This window comes from Onychostoma macrolepis, chromosome 15 (genome assembly GCF_012432095.1).
Source record: "Onychostoma macrolepis isolate SWU-2019 chromosome 15, ASM1243209v1, whole genome shotgun sequence".
In the NCBI taxonomy this organism is placed as follows: Eukaryota; Metazoa; Chordata; class Actinopteri; order Cypriniformes; family Cyprinidae; genus Onychostoma; species Onychostoma macrolepis.
In genome coordinates, this window is record NC_081169.1 from 6,881,643 (window position 1) to 6,888,657 (window position 7,015).

Here is a 7,015-nt window from a genome sequence, read left to right on the forward strand (position 1 = left end):
GCTGCGCGCATCCTCTCAGATCTGCTCGTAGGGGCCGAGGGGAGGGGCCGCCTTCATTGAAGTGGGACCGCGAGCGCAGCAGGGACAGACTGACGCTTCCATCAGGGACGATTCTAGGATTTTCATTTTAGGGGGGCTCAGCCCCCAATGAGGGTATAATAATAAAAAATAAATATTTACAAAAAAATTATTAAAAATTTGTACAAAACACACACACACACACACACACACACACAATGTTTCAATCTCTGTCAATCACTCTGATATGCAATTAAACATAGGACCACGAGCGAATCAGGACAGAGTCGGCTGAAAGCAGGCAGCCTGTGTGAGCGCAGCTTCAGCGACGCACACACAGACCTTTCCACTCCGAACCGTCAAAGAGGATAGAGCCGCTCAGTGAATGAGGAGCTCTGATTCTCATGTGTGAACGGATCAGAGGGCTGCGGGAGCTTCGTAGCTCTAATGTTTCATTCTCCGAGCTTTGCTGAGAGAGAAGAAACGGAAGAGCGAAGTTGCCTTCATAGAAGGCGGTCAGCGAGCGGGGAAGAGCGAGACTCATACTCTGATGAGCATTCCATCTCGGTGAGCGCGCAGTCTCTGTGTGGGCGTGACCCAGACTCACTGCTCTTCTGCATCGTAAAGGTTTCCCTGCACGAGAAACACTCGCAGTGGCGGCATTTGCAAGAACGCTGAGAAATTTGCTCTTTTTAGAGCTGTCACCGGATAGCGGCAGCGAACAGGACCGGAACTGCTGCGATGCTGGAGCGTGAGGAAGGCGGCGGCTCAGCCGAGCAGTTTTGAGGTCGCTGGGTCGAGCTACGAGGCGTGTCAACGGCGAGTAGGCTTCTGGGATCAGTGGAGACGAAGTCGTCGTCGCTGAAGGAGAAGAAATCTGAGGATCCTATGGCGAAACGGCCGCTTATATGGCCAGATGGCTCCGCCCATTCTGGCCGGCTTTGTCGCCATAGGCTCGTGCAGCTCCGCTGCCGACCCATTGGTTTGTTTTTTATACACTGCACAAACCAATAGTCGTGCAGTGTCACTGCGTGATTGAATAAGACTTCAGTTCAGGAGAAAAAGGCTTTTCCCATATGCGTCTTTATCAAGACGCAGTACTAGTGGATTATCGACAGGGAACGTCTCAGGTTACATATGTAACCATGGTTCCCTGAGTAGGGAACGAGACACTGCGTCCTCTAGGGGTCGTTAGCGTGACCCGTGTCTGAAGCATATATACAAAAACACCACATGTTGGCCAGCGACAGCCTATGACGTCACTACCGGCACAACCACAGTATAAAGGGGCGCTGGGAAAATACGTCATTCACTTCTTCGTCTGAAGCTTGCGTCCGAAGCATGACACCGAGCCTAGAGGACGCAGTGTCTCGTTCCCTATCAGAGCATGTGAGCGGAGCGGAGCGGGGAGCGAGCGGGGAGCGAGCGGGGAGCGAGCGGGGAGCGGAGCGTGCGAAATATAGTCGGAGCGCGGAGCGGGTTTTTATCCAAAGGCCGGAGCGATCGCTCTGTCTCGCTCCGGTTCCGCTCCGATACCGCTCACACCACGAGTCTAGGGCATGCACAGATCCACCCAGAATTCACCTGGCCTTCAACAATTAACAAAACTGTCAGCCTACACTTCAAAAATCGTTCGTTGTGAAGGAGAGATGGAGTTCGTGAAACATTTCCAAAAGCAAACCGACATACAGTTGCGCAATTGCTGTCAAAAAACTAGATGATAATGATGTTGAATATGAACGGGAATGTAGTGATACGATTTCAGTATGTGAGGATTCGTATTTTAATCGTGTTTGTTTGAAATAAATATGTTCTATTTTGACTGATGTTGCTGTTGCTGTGAGTTCTTTATAGGATATAGGCTGTGTGGCGGACGCGTCGCGGAGCGGGTTTGCTGCGTGTTGATCAACCGCGGCCCCGCAACAGAATAGAAGTGAAGCGGATTTTTTCCGCAGGAGTCACGCAATAAACCCGTTCCACGTCCGCCACGCAGGCAGTGTTTCCCAGGCGTAAGGCTTCGGTTGAAAACGGCAGGTTTTAGGCATGCAGAGGAATTTTAAATTTGAGCGAGCGTGGAGCGATTTCACCAGAGCGGGATGAAATTGTAGGTGAGCGGGGAGCGGAATTGAGCGGAGCGGTCTGGTGCGACTTTGAGCGGTGGAGCGGGGGGAGCGAACACCCACGTGAGCGGGGAGCGGAAATTCTCACCGCTCAGCTCCGCTCACATGCTCTGTTCCCTATTCAGGGAACCATGGTTACATATGTAACCTGAGACGTTCCCTTTCGAAGGAACTTCGAACTGCGTCCTCTAGGGGTCGCTATGGGGAACGGAATACCCACGCCACCATGCTGAGGGGAGTGCAAGCCAGCACAAAAAGGCGAGCACTAAGTATCAACTCTACCTGGCTAAGGGAGTTGCCCCTGGGACGGTTCGACGGCTGTCAGTGACATTATCCCCTTCGGCCAAAAACCTGAGCTGCATACCCCAGAACTTACCTGTTGGGGGCCAGGCCTCCTGGACCCAGGGTAGAGCTCAAAGGCTTGGAATCAGATAATAAAGATTCCTTTAAGGGGATACGACCAAGCGCCTAGGATAGTAACTAGGCCTTGGCTTGTCACCCAGGGGCTACTGCTTGCTCTGCATGAGCTCGCTGAAGGAATTGTCTCAACAGATCCTTGGTAGCAACACCCTGTTCAAGTCAGTATCACTGGGAATACATAGGTAGAGTGGGGCCCAAGGTGAAAACCGGGACCTGACCGACTCAAAGAAAGGGCACGAAGCCGCAGCGCGTAACCCATACCATACAGGATTTTAGAAAGATCGCAAAACACTTGGTGTGCGATCTTACCACAACGTGACTTTCAGAAAGTGCACAGAGACTAGCGTGCGCACTTACCATAACATGGATTTGAAACACCGTTCTGGAGAGCAGAGAACCCAACTCTCAGTATGAGAGGGAACTCAGACGCTCAGAAGGGAGCGGCATGCTCATAGGTGACCCTCTAAGGTGAGGGGAGCAATGTTAGCTCGACCAACAACATAGCTCTGGAGGCGGAGAACCCAACTCTCAGCATGAGAGGGAACTCAGGCAGCTCAGAAGGGGCGGCATGCTCATAGGTGACCCTCATTGTGAGGGGAGCAATGCCAGCTCGACCCACAAGGAGAGCATATGGGACACAGAGCTCTGGAGGCGGAGAACCCAACTCTCAGCATGAGAGGGAACTCAGGCAGCTCAGAAGGGGCGGCATGCTCATAGGTGACCCTCTAAGGTGAGGAGAGCAATGTTAGCTCGACCAACAACATAGCTCTGGAGGCGGAGAACCCAACTCTCAGCATGAGAGGGAACTCAGGCAGCTCAGAAGGGAGCGGCATGCTCATAGGTGACCCTCATGGTGAGGGGAGCAATGCTAACTCTACCAACAAGGAGAGCAACCCAACAGGGAGGCATAGAGACCTAACAACCTGAAGCTGCTGATGACAGAGCTCTGGAGGCGGAGAACCCAACTCTCAGCATGAGAGGAATCTCAGGCAGCTCAGATGGGAGCAGCATGCTCATAGGTGACCCTCAATGGTGAGGGGCGATGCTAGCTCGACCAACAACATAGCTCTGGAGGCGGAGAACCCAACTCTCAGCATGAGAGGAATCTCAGACGCTCAGATGGGAGCAGCATGCTCATAGGTGACCCTCAATGGTGAGGGGCGATGCTAGCTCGACCAACAACATAGCTCTGGAGAGCGGAGAACCCAACTCTCAGCATGAGAGGAATCTCAGACGCTCAGATGGGAGCAGCATGCTCATAGGTGACCCTCAATGGTGAGGGGAGCAATACCAGCTCGACCAACAACATAGCTCTGGAGAGCGGAGAACCCAACTCTCAGCATGAGAGGGAACTCAGACGCTCAGATGGGAGCAGCATGCTCATAGGTGACCCTCAATGGTGAGGGGAGCAATGTTAGCTCGACCAACAACATAGCTCTGGAGAGCGGAGAACCCAACTCTCAGCATGAGAGGGAACTCAGACGCTCAGATGGGAGCAGCATGCTCATAGGTGACCCTCAATGGTGAGGGGAGCGATGCTAGCTCGACCAACAACATAGCTCTGGAGAGCGGAGAACCCAACTCTCAGCATGAGAGGAATCTCAGACGCTCAGATGGGAGCAGCATGCTCATAGGTGACCCTCAATGGTGAGGGGAGCGATGCTAGCTCGACCAACAACATAGCTCTGGAGAGCGGAGAACCCAACTCTCAGCATGAGAGGAATCTCAGACGCTCAGATGGGAGCAGCATGCTCATAGGTGACCCTCAATGGTGAGGGGAGCAATACCAGCTCGTACTTAAACCCTAGCAGGGGACACTCTAGGCAAGGGCTCAGGGAGATTGCTACTTAAAAACCCTCGGAAGGGGAGCAGTCCCTAAGCTAGCACATAGATATCCTCAGATAGCCATGTACCTTCTCAAACCAAAGAAACTGAAGTAAAAAGACCCGCAGGTCCTGGAACTGTGGTGTTGCCAGTGTGGAACACATAAATACCAGTGAACAGTAGAACTGGATCGTACTCACCCATCCATGGTTCCTGCGCATGAGAACAGTCCCGGAGGCGAAATCCGGGTCCGGACCATCAGTAAGGTAGTTTCTATGAAGCATAGAACTTAACCAAAACATCATAAGTCCAGCATAGAGACTGCAATGATTTTAAAGCGCAGGTTTCTATCTTGGTCCCCACCCAACCTCGGTCAGGTGGAATAAAACGGTGGTTGCAGGGGAATTAGAGAGGGGAAGATAAGGGCAGATGACACGCCCCCCCGAGGAAAGGGAGTAGTTCAATTCTTACTCTGGTCCGGACGAGAGCGTTGAGAATGCTTTGTATGAATCACCTCCCTCAGGTCTTGCCTACCTCCGTCTGACCCGCGCCTCCCTCTAGCCCTACCCGCAGGCGGGGGCAGGGCACGAGTCGCGACACTAGCCTTCTGTGCCCATCTCTGATCCCCAGATGGAGATGGGCCAGGACCCCTGCGTTGTTCGGGCTCAGACCTGGACCTTCTTGGAATGAAGGTTTTGAAGGCCGCTGAGCACGTCTTCGCCTCCCTAAATTTCTCGACCACCGTCTCGACGGAGGTACCGAAAAGCTCGGAAGGCGAGACTGGAGCATCGAGAAGAAAGCCCTTCTCTTTCTTCCCAACATCTGCCAGATTCACACACAGATGTCTCTCCGTTACCACCATGGCCGCCATAGACCTGCCCATAGCAGTGGCGGCCTGCTTAGCGGCACGGAGAGCCAAATCCGTGGTGCGGCGCAGCTCAGCTACTTCATCAGGTGACAAGCCCTGACCCTTATTCAGGTCCTTCAGCAGATCAGCCTGGTATGCCTGAAGCACCGCCATCATGTGCAACGAAGCGACAGCCTGACCTGCTGCTGCATATGCCCTGCCAATTAAGCGAGATGTTTCCTGAAGGGGCTTAGATGGCAAGGAGGGAGCCTTGAGAGAGGATGTCTCACCCACAGAGAGATAGCTGGCCAGCGTCTCTTCCACAGGGGACATCCCCTCAATGACAGCATAACTAGTATGCTGAAACCTATGAATGCGAGAGGAAAACGGCTTTTTCCATTCCCTCTCAACCTCCGCATGGAGATCAGGAAGAAATGGAAGACTCACTCGAGCTGGGGGGCTATGGCCAGAAAGATAACGCTCATCGAGACGACCCCGCGGCCTCACCATCTTGGCACGCTTCCACGGCAAGTCAAGCCTCGCCGTGGCACGTTCCATAACCTCCAACAGTTCATCATACGCAGGGCAGGAGGATTGAGAGGGCTCAGTCTCAACTTCTTCGCCCTCAGACATCTCCTGCTCTTCCTGGGCATAACCCAGCAGAGCACTAGCTGCTGGATCAGATGATGTCAGAGAGATCGCATCATCGTCATCCCGCGACTCACTCTCGTTCGCGGCCGACGAGCGCGAGAGGGAAAGCCCCCTCTCTAACTCATGAGCCAGCTCCGCCTGCGAGCCCCACGAGCTCATTCTCCTCCGTGCCTCAGCAGCAGTGGGTCTCGAGCCGTGGGAAGCAGACGGCTGTCCCTCCTTCCTCGAAAAGAGAGACAGACGAGAGCAGAGCTTTCTCATAGAAAAAAGCTCACAGTGCACCGGCGCCCCTTTATACTGTGGTTATGCCGGTAGTGACGTCATAGGCTGTCGCCGGCCAACATGTGGTGTTTTTGTATATATGCTTCAGACACGTGTCACGCTGAAGGCGTTCCCCATAGCGACCCCTAGAGGACGCGGTTCGAAGTTCCCTCGAAAGGGAAACATCTTTCTTGTACTTGAGTTTTACTCTTAAAATTGCATTGAGCAACTTTCTCTCACTGAGAAAGAAGCTTTTCAGCATCTGTGGCCTTGGATTCTCTTCATTTGCTTAGTTGCACTAACACCCCTTTTAGTACTCTCAGAAGCTCCAAAACAGTGATTCTGAGCATTGAACCTCTAACATAACATTCTCTGCAAATAGCTCTAACTCATGAAAACCTACCTTCTGCATTGCAAATTACATGTCATTTCATGAGAACGAAACATCTTTCTTGTACTTGAGTTTTTCTCTTCAAACTGCATTGAGCAACTTTCTCTCACTGAGAAAGAAGCTTTTCAGCATTTGTGGCCTTGGATTCTCTTCATTTGCTTAGTTGCACTAACACAGCTTTTAGTGCTCTCAGAAGCTCCAAAACAGTGATTTTGAGCATTGAACCTATAACATAACATTCTCTGCAAATAGCTCTAACTCATGAAAACCTGCCTTCTGCATTGCAAATTACATGTCATTTCATGAGAAAGAAACATCTTTCTTGTACTTGAGTTTTCTCTTAAATTTGCATTGAGCAACTTTCTCTCACTGAGAAAGAAGCTTTTCAGCATTTGTGGCCTTGGATTCTCTTCATTTGCTTAGTTGCACTAACACAGCTTTTAGTGCTCTCAGAAGCTCAAAACAGTGATTCTGAGCATTGAA